The sequence below is a fragment of the Halictus rubicundus genome, chromosome 17 (assembly GCF_050948215.1).
Source record: "Halictus rubicundus isolate RS-2024b chromosome 17, iyHalRubi1_principal, whole genome shotgun sequence".
Classification (NCBI taxonomy): domain Eukaryota; kingdom Metazoa; phylum Arthropoda; class Insecta; order Hymenoptera; family Halictidae; genus Halictus; species Halictus rubicundus.
Window position 1 is genome coordinate 5492607 of NC_135165.1, and position 18231 is coordinate 5510837.

General features: G+C 39.1%; 1 non-coding gene across 1 annotated transcript; it reads left to right on the plus strand.

Moving 5' to 3' along the window:
* The first annotated feature begins 18003 nt into the window (after positions 1–18003).
* On the plus strand, positions 18004–18085 carry Trnas-cga (transfer RNA serine (anticodon CGA)). The gene has a single exon. It is a non-coding gene; the product is annotated as a tRNA-Ser (tRNA).
* The last annotated feature ends 146 nt before the right edge of the window (positions 18086–18231 follow it).

The window sequence follows — 18231 nt, forward strand, 5'->3', positions numbered from 1 at the left end:
CGACTGGGCTCGCCGCAGGGACGACAAGAAAACCATACAGAACACGCCTCTTTCCGCTGGCGCCTTCTCCCCACTTACCAGCCTAGAATTCCCCCGTACCGATACACCGGCATGTGTGTATTCCCATTCTTCTATCCGCTATATCCCGCGCCGTCGTTTAATCACGCGATTAATGCCCCGTCGCGTGTAATGACTACCCAGGCATGTCAGTGACGAAACCAACCTCATAACGAGCCTGTAGGTTGATTGCGCCGACACTCCCCGCTTGTGGGACAGCTGAACGAGGAACGGCTAAACGGGAAAACCGATCTGGTCGACTTCTGACCGCCAAATTGCGCGATCTTCTTTCCCGAGTCGTATTTTCCTTCGTAAGTTTTCTATGTTCCTCTCAACACCTTAACTGGCACATGTCATTCCCAGAGATTCGTGCAAAATCAGAGTAATTTAATTAATGAAAGAGAAACTGGAAATGTTAACCTTTTGCACTCGAAGCTATTTTAACTCGAAAAGAAAACATTTCTTCCGACCTAGAATATTTCCCTTCTATATATTTTTCTTTCGTGTTATACATACGAAAATGGTGCAATTTACTCGTGCAATACTGAAGTGTTTAGTAATTTATTAAGTACAAACAAATTTGGTAATGTAAACAATATTTTGAATAATGATACAGGAATTTTTAGTGGCGCCCTACAGTCGCCATTCGAGTGCTAAGGGTTAAATGTATTATAGGGGATGCTGTCTTAACTCTATCGAATTCTAAGGATCTTAACACTAAACGTACCACCACCGGTTGAATGACCGGTTCTATATTTTCTATTTGACAATTTTTGAAATTATAAAGATGCTTTCATGAGCAAGGATTCAATATAAAATATCTTTAGTAGAGCGCACGCATTGTAATAGGAACCGCGCAATGTCTAAATAAATTAAATCTTGTCATTTTTATAAGGCAACATGTATCTGTTACATTTATAGCTCGGTACGTTTAGTGTTAATAAAATTCGGTTTATCTGGATATGTCACAATAAAAATGAATGTCTACATCAGTCATATATGACTGACATGGCAGTTAACGTGTTAAAGCGTTACAAAACAGTGGTGAAGCTATAGGTAAAGTTTTAGGCTTGCAATCTCAAATACTGAAGCTTCAAAATTGCCTACCTGTTTGGTTGCTAAGGCAAGGGTTAAGGTGGGAGTTAATGGCGACTGTAAGGCGCCACTAAAAATTGCTGTAATCATTATTCAAAATATTTTTGACGTTAGTTTGTATTTAATAAATTACTAAACACTTCAGTATTGTACGAGTAAATTACACCATTTTCGTATATATAACAGGAAAACAAAATATATAGAAGAGATTAGTTTCGTTAGAGAGATAAAGAGATAATGTTTCGTTTTGGACTTAAAAGAGCTTCGAGTGGAAAGGGTAAAAAGTGCCATAAAACAGAGACGAAGATTTAGACTTGCAATCTGAAATACAATCAAGCTTCAATTAGCTTAAAAATTGCTCACATATTTAATTGCCAAGATAAGGCTGTTTACTAATGCTTTTTTACTCAGCATAGTGTGCTCTATATACAATAAGTGTGTGTATAAATATCGAATGGTTTTTCTTAACACCCTGTATAGATCTCCTTACATTGAATCGTTTCCATCGCATTGGAACAATGAAGGCTCCAAATATTATCGGTACTGTTCAGTTAATCGAGGTTCTTTTAAATCGTGGACATAGACACGAGCAAATACTGTTTGTTCACTTTAATCGGAAAAATCTCAAAAAACGAAACAGTTCTGTTATAAAAATTGTACCTAATTCCGATCGAGCTTCTTTACCCCAAAAACGGTTCAGCCCGCGTGAGCAGGGACATTTGCAGAAATGTCCTGCGCAACTCTTTAACAGATCATCGAGAAATGGGTGTGGATAAATGCTGAAATTTTTATAGAAGCAACGGGATACCGTGACGGCCATTGTTATCCCCCCCGGGTTTCAATTACGTCTCGTTGGTTTTCGTCGTCGTAGCCGACATGAAATTGAAACGTGATCTCCCGGAGGAAGACTGCAAATTAATTTCCATCCGGGCCGGTGTTTATCGCTCTGATTAATCGCCACCGTCGTCTGAAACACTGTCGTTTCCGTGGCCGACAAGATTCCCGTCTCTCCGGACGCGTTCTTGCCCCTTTCGTCTGGCACGGAACAATTTTTTTAAAGCCGCCCCGGATCATTTGTCAGCCGCCGACGCATCTCCGGTAGCGAGGATAAAACTGGATTCATAGCCGGTGCATAACCTCTTAGTCAGGATAAGCGCGAGGCTTCTAATTAATTCGCGAAAGATCTCCATCTCGGACAAGAACCGTGAAATATCACCCGAATCATTCTTCCCCGGACACCAGGCACATTTCGGCTCCAAACACCAGACTCTCCTAAGCACTCGGCTCTTTACCCCTCTCCTCCCCCCACCCTCCCTCCCTCCACATCCATTCTACTCCGTTCGTTCAAACACCGTCTTGTTCGCCTCTCTCCTCTCCTCTCCTCTCCTTTTTCTTCTCTTCACCTAGAAAACGATTCTCTCGCTTCTTTTGAACTTCTTTGTACCTTTCGCGCCGCGGCCATCTTCTCTCCCATTCCGGTCGCTCCGCTGCTGCAACCTCGTCCTTCCTTCCGTTTCTTGGACCACACTCGCCGAAACACCGTCACATTGTCTTCTTTCTCCTTTGTGCTCGGCTCCGCGCACAAATTAGGCAACTTCACGACTTGAAATTTCTTCGGGACTATGTCCGAATTTATGCTTTATGACCAGCGTGTGTTCCACAGCTCGTTCTTCTACTCGGTGCTTACTTGAAATGTCCAGGGGGACATTTAATAGCATGAGTCTGTTTTAATTCAGCTCATTTTAACCCTTTGCACTCGAAGCTATTTTAACTCCAAAACGAAACATTTCTTCTGACCTAAAATATTTCCATTCTGAATATTTTTTTTTCATGTTGTATATACGAAAATGGTGCAATTTACTTGTACAATACCGAAGTGTTTAGTAATTTATTAAATACAAACACATTTAATAATGTAAAAAATATTTTTAATAATGATACAGTAATTTTTAGTGGCGCCTTACAGTCGCCATTCGAGGGCTAAGGGTTAATTCTTCGGATAAGTACATTGGATCAAAATTGGCAACGTATAATTAGTATTCAATGGTCAGTGTCCTGTACTAGGCTATTCAGTCAGTATAAAAAATGGTACAACATTTCGTGAACATTCTCGTTCCAATACGAATGCAACAATTTAAATGATGAAAATTTAAAAAAAATGCATGGCAATTTATGAATATAAATGAATATATTGTGTGTAAAGGACAAAATTATTATGAAGTTACTATTCCGTCATTTCTTCATTCTATCATTAGAAAATAAAGTTTCATTTACTGTACGGTACTTTTCACATGTTTAATCAAATTGAGTGCTAGGAGAAGAACAGTCCAGTAACAGACTGCGTACCTTTATGCGTTCGTGGTTGTATGTAAAGAGTTGAGAATACAAGGGAACGTGTGTATTAATACAAATGAATATTTTAATTACGAGGATAATCGATAAAAGAAATATTTGCCACGTTCCGGTTCTCATGAAATTGAAACTGAAAATACGAATTTGCATGAAAATCCACGGTACAGTGATGCAAACAGAAGTTAATGGAGATTGGTAAATTAATTTCTCGATTGTTTCGCGATGATGAAATTCTTTATCAAACAAATGACACAACTCTAATGACAGAATGATTTCTAGAAAAACTTGTTTGCGATACGCATGTCTCCACGCGATTGCTAGCGACGAATTTGTACCACTTAAACGACAATTTTCTCAAGTGATAGCGGCTACAGTATCGAAATTTATGACGATGTAATTAATGTCCTCTCTCCCGAGAAGCGAAGCAAAAATATATTCCATGACTCAAGCAGGGGGAAAGCGAGAATCGTAATCTATGACGTAAATCGCCCTTCGTTCGATCATCCGCGACATCGATTATACAACACTACATGTACTATGTGTACTATAAACACTGCTACCGTCGCTACTACTTTAATTGTCCGCTCTACTGTCAATTTATGTCTGAAAGTTACCGTTTGTTAATTTCATATCGCATTTTCCAAGACATAAAAATGACTGGGTTATAGGGGTTGCAGAAGTTTCAATGGTCCATTTATATAGTGGACATTTTCAATGAAGGTAATACGGAACAGTACGTAATATACAGCATCATAAAATCTCGATAAAGAAATAACGATCTCTAAAGCTACTTCTGTATATTAGTTTCCGCGGAGCAATAAATGATCGAGTCAATAATTGATCCTCGCGCGAGCATCCCTTAGTGCAAGATAAACGTTTCCAGCTTATATTTTCAAACAATTACTACTGTACTTATCAATTTAAATATACATATTAAAAATTAAACAGTGTAGTCACAAGACCGACCGAAATATAGATATTTCTAAATATCAGATATCTTATTTCGAAAACGAAGCATAAATAAAAAGGCGAGCAAAATGTTGAAAAATTTATTTGGCAAAAATGGCACATAATATCATCGATAAAATATTTACAAAGCTTTTACGCAACAGCGTAGCGAGATATTATAAAATTCATGCTGCACGGCTAAGAGTTGAAACACGTTCTCCCACAGTTCCTATGGAAAAATCTTAATCGCGTTAAAAGGTGAATGTTTAGGATTTAATTGGGAAGTTTGATGCGTGGAATTAATATTGCTCGCACGAACGGCTCGAGATATGGTAATCCTCGGATTCTTGGATTATTTTAGCTCTCGGCTTTCCGCGTACCGCTTCATTGTTACGGCCCCACTCGGCTCCGCCATTCAGACGCGGAACGACGACGGAAACGGACGATAGAGACGTGACAGAATTTGAGGGAAAACTCGCAAGATCCCAGCCACGCTTCGTTCGCAGCACCGTTTCACGCACAAACGAAAATTCTATCCGCGATACCGGCGTTCGTATCTAACAGATCAAGGATAAGTACATACACCGAGCTGGATAAAATCCTCTTCTATTCTCCCCGCTCTCTTAACAAACCACTCGAAAACATTACGCAACTTTGTTCCCTTTACATAATTCGCATACGAAATCTCCCGCAGCGATTCGCTCGTCCGCGAAAGTTTGCCAAGTTTCCATCAAAGTTCTTTGCAAACAATAAATCACCAATCTCTCTCTCTGCTCCGTGGAACGACTTGAAAAAGTACGAAGCAACGCAGATTTTTACAATAACTCAAGCTATTGCATTCTACGGTTGCTAAAGCGAATAAAACGCAAGCGTGCTATCTGGAAACACTGTGTATTTGAAAGCATCGTAATAAAATTTAGGACATACAAGCGCCCTGTAACTTCATAAATGATGTAATACATCATCTAGGACCTATTCTTCGAACGTGGCCCTACTCAATAAGCACAAAGGAGGAGTCCCCGAAACGCTTTTATTGCCGGGAAATTTGGAAACCGTTGCCGGGGAACAAATTTTTGGCAACCGGCCCTGCATTTGAACGCTCGCGGGAGTTTGTTAAACTCTTTCGTTCGTTTCACGATTCGTTTCACTCTTCCCGGCCACCGCGAGAGCCGACAACGTGCGAACAGATCGATACGAGGTAGATCTCTCGATATATCGAACGATCTCTGCCTTTCTCGACAATTTTTCCGGGTACCAAGAACAATAAAACCTTCGTCGTCCGTTCATTTGACGCGGTTTCACTGCGCGCACTTTTAACAATATATTGTTTCGACATTTTCTGTTTTACGAGTGTGGGTGTACCTTTAACTGAGGGTGCAGGTACATTTTCAAACGAATTTTATCGCTTTGTAAAGTTCCTTGCTCTTTTACATGATGGAATTTTACCGTGCATATCCTTATCGACGAACTGCATACCTCTGAACACCATTTACGCGTATTCCTTTATAATTGGAACAAGGTTGCATTTATTCAGACATCGCATACCTACGTACATACTTGAGTGAACGTTGAGTATATTAAAAATATTTTTACGAGGACAATTTGAAACAAGAAATCTGAGACAAGTCATTTTAACCTCTTCTGGTGGTTAAAAATGGTACAAATACATTTTCAGAATGAAACAAACCTCTTAAGATTTATTAAAATGGGTAGGCACGTTAACGGAAGCGTATTAGAAGCAGGACGTCTTTTGTTCGAAAAATTCTTAATCGGCATGAATGCAGAAAGGCTACCGGTACTGTCCATTTAATAAATCGCATTGGATCATGGGGTAAAATAAAGACGCCGTGCTGCCGCCCATCTTCTCCGCGGAAACAGAGGTCATTAATAAGTTACGGGAATATCGTAGGAAGTTGGACAGCATTACAGAGAGCCCTCCACCCCCCCCCCCCCCTCCCACGAGTCTTGTTCTTTCAGCGGACGATCCCTAAAGGTTGATTAATAAGTCGGTAGGTCTTCGTCTGCCACTCGTGCTTATTGTTCTGCTTCTCCGGCAGTCGTCTTCGTCGTCCGTTGGCCACAAAATGGGACACGAAGCTGATGACAATGTAGACCCGGGACGAGCAATCTTCCCTCCCCTTGCCCCCCCCCCCACCGTGCGAACCCCCACACCCCGTTCGACTTTCTTGCACCGGATAATAAAACGGTAGTCGTTTATTTAATATCTCGATTGCCTTTCCACTCATCTTCCTCGAGACTTTCCTCGGTACAGTGCTCGCGGCAAGATTTTCTATAATCCGAAACGACTCGGGCCGGGTCTGTTGCCACTGCATTATGACCGAGGTCCACCGTTCGTTTGCGATCTTGGAATAAACCGCGTATCACTGTGCATCGAAGAAAATATCCTTTCGATTAGCACCTTGAGCGCCGCGGGAAAGTTTGCTTCGCGCGAGTCTCGTTTATTTATATAATTATCATTGGTTACTTGATAGAGAAAGTCGTACGCTGCAATTCAATTAACACCAGGTTTACGAAGCACTAAAAATGACTATTGTACATTACTTTACAAAAATAACATGATTGTATCTATCCAAATTTGTGGTCATCTTTTTAATAATATATATATCCAAAGATATCAATTTGTTAAATAATTCCTCATGGATGCATCTTTACAATCCCAATATTCGTAAATTAAAAATATTAGAATCCGTCATTTTGACGGGTCCCGTACATCTAGTGTTAAGTACAGTACTAATAGATTTATGTTGGCATTGGTTTTAGACAATTTGACAACGCTGGTCACTGGTGACATTTCCATTGCAATCGACGCGTTAAGGGATGATCTCCTGATAGCTTCAAAATTAGGTAACGTTCAGCAATTTTCATTTTAAAAAATACATAGATTGATTCATTGATTAAATTCATTGATTTTAAATTTTGTTACAGTTATTCTTGTATATTAAAGGAACATGTTAGAATTTTTTCATGTAAATATATTGTTAGCATGACATGTTATAAGAACTTTCCGAACACGCTTAAGGGGCTAACCTGATACAGACCTTCCAATGACAGAAATTCAACAATGTTTTTACATATAAAATTATATTTCTGTAAAGAATCGATATGTACGTCTTATTGTACAATATTTGAATATTGCAAATTACCTTTCGTACGATTTTCATTATTACTTCATACGTTTTCTACGCTTGAACGTTTTAATGATCTAAAAAGCACAGTCAATAGACTACTAAATTTTTCAATATTTCGGAATCGACTGAATCCTTGTAGGATTTCGTTTTTGAATTGTTAAACTTGAAGATAATGCGAGGGAAAAGAAGAAACATTTCCGAGCTGTCGCACTAAAGACATTCCTTAATATTCGCGGTAAGAAAGGTGGAAGCCCACCTTCAAAATTGCCGGTAATTGCGTTCTTCGGTTCAAGAATTTCTGAAAACCGCGAAATTCGACTCATGGGGATCCGAGGGAAATTAGGTCAAATTCCGGGAATCTGTGAAAACCACAAAATTCCCCGGCACCCCTCTTTCGGCGCGTCGCGTTCCCTTCGAACGAAATTTCTATTTTTCCGAAGTCATAAACTCGACTGGATCTCGTGAACGATGTTTCACGAAATTCTTCGAAAATTATGCGAAATTCCGGGAATTTCGTAGTTCGTGCCGCCTTTGTGTTAGTGAGCTCTCTCAATGTCAAGATCCTCTCTCTTTCTCGCATGAGAAACCAAAGATCCTTCATAAGGTGTCGCGAGATTTTCCCCGTTCTACCAAGCCCTGAAAATAGTTGTAATATCGGTTTCCGATTTTAAAACAATTATGAAAAACCATTATTTCTTTATACCTTCATAACACGCATTCGACATCGAGGTTCTTCATAGCTGCTTTAATTATAGCTCTCATACATATGTATAACAGTTTTTAGCAATTATTTTTGAAACCGTTTCAAGCCTTGTGCCTGATAATCCGATTCAAGATAATTAACCCTTTGCACTCAAGTGGTGACTCTGAGGCGTCATTAAAAATTGTTGTGGCATTATTTCAAAGAAATTACAAAAAATATTACAAAATAATTGTTACATTACAAAATTTGTATTCAATAGATTACTAAACATTCAAATATTATTTGTGGAAATCGGATCAGCTTTCGTATGAATGAAATGAAAATATTCTAAGATGGAAGAAAAATTTAGTTTTAGAATTAAAATAGCGCCGAGTGCAAAGGGTTAATAATTTTCGTCAAAGTCACAAGTCATTGTAAATACGTAGATCAGTTTTCGCACTGTCAAAACAAGATGTCACCCTGTCACCATCTTATCTGTACACTTTATTTAACCATAAATGAAACACAACTTATTCAATTGAAATATACAGAAAAAATAGGTGAAATATTTCCCTAAGGTGTTAGATACCATTCTTGTAGAACTTGTGATGATTACAAGAGACATAATCTGTGATTATAATCGGATTGAGGCAAGAACTGTAAACCTTTTCAGACAAGAAACATTAATTCTAATCTTATGGCTGCTTGGAGACAATTAATTTTTTTCCAGCTGTGTAACTCGAAACTCCGTATTCACAAATATCGAGTTCGTGTAAGTGCGCAGAGACACCACCACAATGATTCGTAGGTTAATACGTCAACAGCTAACGAGCGAAGTAAACGCTCGTGTGTGCAGGCTTAATAGTCGATAGGACATTACCTAACAATAATTGCGTAATCGATTAAGTATACCCTCGTCTCGGCGTGCGTAAATGTTGTTGACGTTCACCGGTCCGAAATCGCGTTGGCCTTTCAGGGAAATTATGCGAACCGCAAAATTAGCCCATAACGTCAGGCCGGCGACGCGTGATCCATTCAGTGATCAGCGAAAAGAGAGTAACAGAGAGAGTGAGAGAGCGTTAATAGTTAATAAACCCCGACGTGACATGTGAAAGAATTGTACGGTTTTTGTCTTGGAGCTAATTTATCGAGTATGTTTGCTTTGTCAAGCCACATACGTCCACAATGCTCGCGCATCCATCACAGGAAACGAAAAGGGGCGCTTCGGAAACGACTCATTGACAGAACAAACAGTTCGTCTCTTGCTTACTTCATTTCCCCGAGCACACAAACGGCCGCGAGGGTTCACAACAAATAAAACGTGTCCAAACGACAATTTCAAAATTAAAAGCATCGCTGCTTTTGTTTGTACTATGCTAAAACATTTCGTCTCTTGTTTCTGTTTCAAACAACCCTCGTAGGCTCCGCGCAAATAATTACTCAAAAGATTTTGTGGTTGGCTATGAGCATTATTTTTTCGGCTCCGAAACTCGTATTATAATACGCTATAGCGTATTTTTATTGCATATGTTTTTGTGTAAAATAAGAAACTTATTCTCTTGAAAGTAGAAAAATGCGACAGTTAAACGGGACATTTACTCTGCTCTGGAAACATTGAAATTGTGACAAGCAGATTGCTTGGGAACATTTACACAATTTATTCATTCTAAAATGAAACTCCGACTGCATATATAATTTTTTTTTGGTCTTTAGTTTTCTGCTTATGTTCATAAAGTAAAACAATTATATAAAAACCACTGTGCGCATTCTCATCTACAAGGGAACTGTCAAATTAAACTTTTAAAGCTTATTTTATAATTTTCATTCGATCGAATTAAAATTTTACTCTTTGAAAATTCTATATATCATAATGAAATGTTTAAACCTTTATGAAGTGTACGATCTCCACAAATATTAACATTTCTGGAAAATCGTATGTGTTTTGCTAGTAAATAGTATACAGAATATTTAAAGTATTTGGTTTTGTTTTCAACTGAGAAACAATAACTGCCACCATCGTATGAGGGGCCATCAAATTAATGCTTCATTACCATGGCATTAACTCAGTCATTTTTTTTTTCGAAGACAGACAAAGAAAAATACAGAATTATTCTTCAAGGCTTACATAAAAAGGTGTATACAAACTTTCTTCTGCCATCTGAAAAATTGGAAAAGAATGCTATGAATCACACACGCCCAAGATGCTTGTACGATGTAAAATAAATTATTTGGGAGTTCGAAATTAATTTTCCTGTCACCAGGTTCAATGTGGAACCCAGTGAACATTAACAGCGTTCGGATTTCATACTTATTTATACTTATTTATACTTATTTGACTGACCAAGCGTAGTTTGCATCTCCGAAAAAGCGAATCGAACTCTGCGCTACCGACTTTTAGTCTACTTTTTCTCTGCATACGTTTTCCCCTCCAGTCGAAAAGTCGAAAGTTTTATGAATGGAACTCGTTTTGGCGTGGAGCGAGCAGTAGTGGCGAGAGGGACGTCAATGGACAAACGACGAGACAGCTGAAAAATGTCTTTAAAAAATGTTTCGAAAGCGCGGAAAAAGCGGGTGAAAAGTGCGTTAAACCCCCGGAACCGGCGTGGACCACTTTACATGGGTGAACCGTGAACTGAATAATTTCACGGTGATAAAAGTTCCGCTGAGCCGGCGTGATTTCCTTTTTTCGTTTCTTTTTCCGCTTGGGATACGGCTTAATATGTTTTAATCAAAATCTGACACCGTGACGGATTCTTCATCGAGATTTCAATATTAATCCTTTGCGGTTGAGAACTATTTCAACTATATTTCCCGTTGGGTTGAATATAGTTTATGTATAAAACGAGATTATGTACTAAACAGTTAAGTAAAAATATCAAGTGAAACTTGTTGTATTCAATGAAATTATTTTATTGCTTTAGAGTAGAATAATAACATGGTTCAGTTTTTGTTTTCATAGTTTTACATTTCACAGGCAATAGTCTTCTTAGTCCCTTCAATAGTCCTTAGTAAGTACTTGTCCAATTCCGATATTCTAAATAATTCTTTCTTTGCAGGAGAATGTTTCTGTTCAACAAAGTGCATAATTAATTTAGTGTTGCGAAAGAAACATAATTACTCATTTATTCAAAAAATTCTTGCTGAAGTGGTCATAAGACACTATACAAAATGCGACAGCAATCATTTTTGCCAGAAAATCTCAAAATAGCGCCATTCCATGCAGTGGCAAATCACTCAAACTGGTAAATAAAATTACCGACAGCCGATATTTTTTCTTGAGACCACTGGTGCCGCCATTTGCAACAGATGGTAACTGGCACACACGAAGTATAGAAGTAGATCAATTACCCAATGTATTTCTGAGTCACATCTTACCGTACCGGTCGGGACTAACGTTGTGGAACTAATATCACGGACGAGATGTTAGGAGCAGGCATAATAAATGTATTGTGTTGTATTCTGTTGTGTATTGTATTGTGATTTATAAATTAATGTGTACAAGTGTTCCTGGTTTAAAAGTTGTTCTGTATCGGGATCTATTATCTATTTTTAATAAAAAATTAGTTGGCAATATGGTCAAGAGAGTCGACATAATTAGCGAAAGGAATTGTTATAAATATTAACCAGCTGGAAATAATAAATTTATCAGTGAATGGTGTTCGATAAATTAATGCGTGCGAATATTCATGGTTTAAAAGTTATTCTGTATCTCGATTTCTATAACTTATTTTTAATAAATAATTAGATGGCAAGATGGCCAAGGGAGTGTTTGTTGATATCATTACCAAAAGAAATTGTTATAAACAATAATCAGCCAGAAATAACAAATTTATCAATAATTACTATCACGGCGATCGAGATCTACCGAAATTGATTGGGGTGGAGGAGTTGCGCAACGCGCACCGCGCAACTGATCTCGGCGGCCGCGCTCAGTCCTTCAGTCGAGGTGCGCACTCAGAAGGGAGCGGAAGTGCTGCGGGACCAGAAGGCCGAAGGACCTTGGAGCTGTCCTGGCCCACCCTGACCACCCCGGCCCACTCTTGCCTACCTCCCAGTTGACCAGGGATCCTCCAGAGCTTCACTGGACATTACTGGCCGACCTTGGTCTACCTTTAGCTACCTTAAGGTGGACCAACGGTCATTTAAAACTTCCCTGGTCCACCTTAAGCTAGCTCGGGGTTGGCTTCTTGGAAACGGCGAGGTTCTTGGAAGCTGTCTTCGCTCACCTTGGTCAACTTTAAGCAGCTCTATGTAAGTAACAATTCAAATATACACTTTCTGTGTTGGAATTCGTGTTCATTCCACGAACGCCGTCAATTATTATTTCTGTGTTTCTAATTCGAATTTGCGTCGGGACTTTTCAAAAGGTTCTCTCCTCGAAATTATATTATATTATATTTTTGACATAAAATTGGTATTCCTCCGATCGGAGGTCCCCCAGGGACTCGCTCACGGGTGCGTCCTGTGGGTGAGTACGGGTATTAGCGAACTCGGGGCGACCCTAGCTTGTAGGTCGTTGCGTCCCAATGTTGCTCGATTTATTTTTTATTGAAATTGTTTGTCTTTCGCATTGAAATTTACGTCTGAACTTTCAAAAGTTCCTATTCTAAAATTTATGTATCTGATTAAAAATTGGTATTCCTCCGAACGGAGGTCCCTCAGGGGCTCACTGCTGGGGGTGAGTACGGGTATTGGCGAACCCGGGGCGACCCGAAACGCCACCTCAGTAGATTGAAATTCTGACTTCATCCACTCTTCTTGGTTTCTTGTCGGTTAGGCCGTACTTGTGTACGGGGTTAGTTTGGCTCTCGTGAGCTGGTCGTAGATTGGCTCTCGTGAGCCGGTTAGATTCGCACTCTTGTGTATATTAGGTAGAACGTACTCGTGAGCTGGTCGTAGATTGGCTCTCGCGAGCCGGTTAGATTTGCACTCTTGTGCATGTTAGGTAGGCCGTACTCGTGTACGGGGTTAGCTTGGCTCTCGTGAGCTGGTAGATTCGCACCCTTGTGCGTGTTAGGTAGGCCGTACTCGTGTACGGGGTTTAGAAAGTATTTTCATCGTCATCATTTGGACTTCTTCTCATCGTCTTCTTTTATTTTTGTACCTCTATGGAACTGTGACTAATTATGATTTGTCTGCTTCAGTTGGAGTACTACAGCTCATCATCTTTGTCATCGTCGGAGGACAAACACATCGACCGAAAACGTCAACAACATCAACAACGAACGAAGACGTCAACAATATCGTGTCTAATTATTGTTAGTCTGTTTCAGCTGAAATACAACAGCTGAGCATCTTGGTCGTCGAGCGAAGTCATCACATCAACAAACGCATCGACGAAGACCGATTTAATTGTAATTTAGAATTAGTTTAATTGTTAAGATCGTCGTTGTAAATATGTCGAGTAATTATTGCCCTAACTTCACTTTGCTCGACTCGATTGTTAACTTCGACACAGCAGAAGGCTGTGTCGGACCTTGCTTGCAAGTTTTGAACCGGTCCACGTTGCGATATTCGGCGTGGATGCACTGAGAATTAATGGTCAGGGAGCAGTACTCGCCAGGTAGAGAACCCTTCCTTCGTAAAATGTCTGCCCAAGTCATGTCAACGCTGGCGTGGCTCGCGCCGGGAGCAGGGGTTTCATTCCCCATAAGTCTTACCGTCGCCTTGTTGCGTCAGCGTTGCTCGTGGCGGGTAGTTGGGGTTAGGTTGATCTACCAAATGGTGGAGGCGTCCCTGGTCATCATTCTCCGTGTGAAGCGTCGGGTATCGTATACTGGTCGGCAGAAAGCTCTGCAAGCATTGTACGCGTCGCGTCACCCTCGAACCAGAGCCTTCTGCTCTAGTTCCGTTTTGTTTCTCTCTTTCAAAGAATCAGAGCCTTCTGCCTGATTCGTTTTTGATACCCTTTACCCCGCAATAATTACTCGACATACGCTAAATGGAAAAGTGGAAAGTAGAAGTGGTCTGTTTCTTTCTGTGGAAAAGTAATCTTCCCCATTTAGCGATCTGCGAAATTTAGTTTTTAAGATTGTAAATCGTCGTTGTAAGAAAGGGAGTCAGAAGGAAGCGTATTGAATTCCGTCTGGCTTCCTTTCGGGTCTCTTGTGCAGCAACCTCCTCGTGGTGAGACCTGGGCAATCGGTATTATTCTCTATTTGTAAGAACTTCTAGTATCTTACAAATACAGAATAATATCGAGCTAATAGCTGCTCATTTAAGATTCGCGATAAGATTGTAAAATTGAATTTAAGTCTTGCTAATTATAGCAACTTGTGTATTTAATTGAATTGTGTTTGAATTTATTTTAGGCTAGCTCGGGATGGGCCAAGGTGGGCCTTCAATGCTTTCCTTGTTTTCCCCTGGTCCACGTTCGCCTTCTTGGTAATCTCCTTTCAATTATTAACCGAAACACACAGTTTTTGTTTCGGAGTACCTTTTCATTCAATGAACATCGTCCTTTTTTTTTTGGATTTCTAATTAAAATTTGCCGTCGAACTTTTCAATAGATCCTGTTCTTAGAATTGATATGTTTTGTTTAAGGTTGGCATTCCTCTGATCACGGGTCCCTTCGAATGACCCATGGTACTCAAAGTGCCTATAGGTAGATCGCCCACATTTCGAATTCTTTATTTTGTCCTTGTCAAAATCTTTAAATTTTTCTGTTTGGTAAAGCCCGCACTCGTGTGCGGTGTTAGCTTGGCTCTCTTGGACGGGTTAGATTCGCACCCACGTGTAAGATCGGTAGACCGTACTCGTGTACGGGGTTCAGAGTCGTCGATTTTTTCACTGTTTTCGTGTTGCGCTTCACGAGTAGCCAGGAAAATTATTGGAGCAATAATTCAGGATCTACTCAATTCTATTTCGCGTGGCTTCTTTTATAAGTTCCTGCGAACATCTTTCGCGTTCGGTAGCCCTTTGGCCAGGGAAGGAGGCGCCATTAGTCTTCGGGTACTACGTATCCAGATCGAGTATCGCAAAACGAAGAAATACTAGTCAACGGTACACATGGTAACAGCTACAATCACCTGTACACTATCACTCCAGTTGCATGCAAAACGACTCGTACCGTGCTACATTTTAGTTCCATATTATTCTATTTTTACTGTATACATTTAACATTGTAATTTATTTGGTCAAAAATAAAGAATATTAATTACAACAATCAATGTGTTCTTCTTTCTCCACCCTGAAAATCAATATCCGAAATTTCATGCCATCTCCTTTGCTATCATGTTCTCCTAATACAAAGTTCGATTTTCCGAATTTTCGAAATTTTTTAGAAATTTTTGGATTTCTACTAGGAGAACATAATAGCAAAGGAGGTGGCACGAAATTCAGTAGTACAAGTCATCGACAAGTGAGACGGTCGAAATTTTCCAACAATTTTCGAAAATTTCGAAAAATTTCGAACTTGTATTAGGAGAACATGATATCGAAGGAGGTATCCGAAATTCAGTAGTACAAGTCAACGTCAAGTCAGACGCTCGAAATTTCTCTGAAATTAAGTGGTACAAGTCAACGACAAGTCCGACGGTCGAAAATCCGAAAAATTTCGAAAATTTCGGAAAATTTAACTTTTGTATTAGGAGAACATGATATCGAAGGAGGTATCCGAAATTCAGTAGTACAAGTCAACGTCAAGCCAGACGCTCGAAAATTCTCGGAAATTAAGTGGTACAAGTCAACGACAAGTCAGACGGTCGAAAATCCGAAAAATTTCGAAAATTTCGGAAAATTTAACTTTTGTATTAGGAGAACATGATATCGAAGGAGGTATCCGAAATTCAGTAGTACAAGTCAACGTCAAGTCAGACGCTCGAAAATTCTCGGAAATTAAGTGGTACAAGTCAACGACAAGTCAGACGGTCGAAAATCCGAAAAATTTCGAAAATTTCGGAAAATTTAACTTTTGTATTAGGAGAACATGATATCGAAGGAGGTATCCGAAATTCAGTAGTACAAGTCAACGTCAAGCCAGACGCTCGAAAATTCTCGGAAATTAAGTGGTACAAGTCAACGACAAGTCAGACGGTCGAAAATCCGAAAAATTTCGAAAATTTCGGAAAATTTAACTTTTGTATTAGGAGAACATGATATCGAAGGAGGTATCCGAAATTCAGTAGTACATGTCAACGTCAAGTCAGACGCTCGAAAATTCTCGGAAATTAAGTGGTACAAGTCAACGACAAGTCAGACGGTCGAAAATCCGAAAAATTTCGAAAATATCGGAAAATTTAACTTTTGTATTAGGAGAGCATGATATCGAAGGAGGTATCCGAAATTCAGTAGTACAAGTCAACGTCAAGCCAGACGCTCGAAAATTCTCGGAAATTAAGTGGTACAAGTCAACGACAAGTCAGACGGTCGAAAATCCGAAAAATTTCGAAAATTTCGGAAAATTTAACTTTTGTATTAGGAGAACATGATATCGAAGGAGGTATCCGAAATTCAGTAGTACAAGTCAACGTCAAGTCAGACGCTCGAAAATTCTCGGAAATTAAGTGGTACAAGTCAACGACAAGTCAGACGGTCGAAAATCCGAAAAATTTCGAAAATATCGGAAAATTTAACTTTTGTATTAGGAGAGCATGATATCGAAGGAGGTATCCGAAATTCAGTAGTACAAGTCAACGTCAAGCCAGACGCTCGAAAATTCTCGGAAATTAAGTGGTACAAGTCAACGACAAGTCAGACGGTCGAAAATCCGAAAAATTTCGAAAATTTCGGAAAATTTAACTTTTGTATTAGGAGAACATGGTATCGAAGGAGGTATCCGAAATTCAGTAGTACAAGTCAACGTCAAGCCAGACGCTCGAAATGTTTCGCGAATTTTTCGAAAAATTGAGCTTTGTATTAGGAGAATATGATAGTAAAAGAGGTGGCACGAAAATTAGAAAATTTCGAAATTCAGGAGTACAACTCTACGACGTGTCGGACGTTCGTGAAAAATTGAAAGTGCAATAAATATAACGCAGATATTTCTTTTCATTACATTGTCCTTATTTATTCATTGTTAATTCTTACATAAAATAATTCTGTTCAAATACAATGTAAATGTTTGTAGGTAATGTGTATTGTGCGTCGGTAACCGTGTTATCGCACATGGTAACTTGCAGTTATTTATGGTCAGCGTTACTTAGCGGTAGATTCGAGATCCAACTGGTAACAAGTATCCGTATTTAGCCGCAAATGGCACCAGTGTCGTGCGGCGAGTCTTCTCTGTAGTAGCACACATGAAGAGTATCTTTGAACAAAGTAGAATTGTACTAATACAACAGAAAATTTTCATTGGCATAGCATCTTGATTAAAAATATTATAACAAAAATAAACGCAATTACCTTCAACTTCAATTGTTAAAATGTAGTAAATCTTTACTTGTACAGATGAAAAGAATGTAAGCACATCCAGCTGTTTCTTAAACTTGCAAGTACTTATTTTGAAAGAAAGAAAAGACATAAATATTAAATATGTCTGTACGCATTCAATAATTGCAAGGTAAGTGGGGCATTGGTTTAAAGAATGTAAAACTATTGCTATATACTATCCAACCAAAATTGATTTTGTTGTACGTTAGATAGACGACAAGATGCTTTATTTATGCTATTATCTATGTCTTAATTGATTAACAAATATTTTTATCTATTATAAACATTATATTTCAGTTTATTGCAACTAACGCACCATAGCATCCAAATTTTATGAAGCTTTGAGCGTAAGCTGCGGTGTCCGAGTGGTTAAGGAGTTGGACTCGAAATCCAATGGGTTTTTCCCGCATAGGTTCGAATCCTATCCGCAGCGTTTCTTTTTAAATTTTTTTTTATTGTAGATATTTCAAGGAAAGATCAACATGTTATTAGGTTTAATTAATTTCAATATTGTAGTACCTTATGACGAATATTTAACCCTTTGAGGAGGACCAAAGTAACGACTGTTAGAATCGCGTA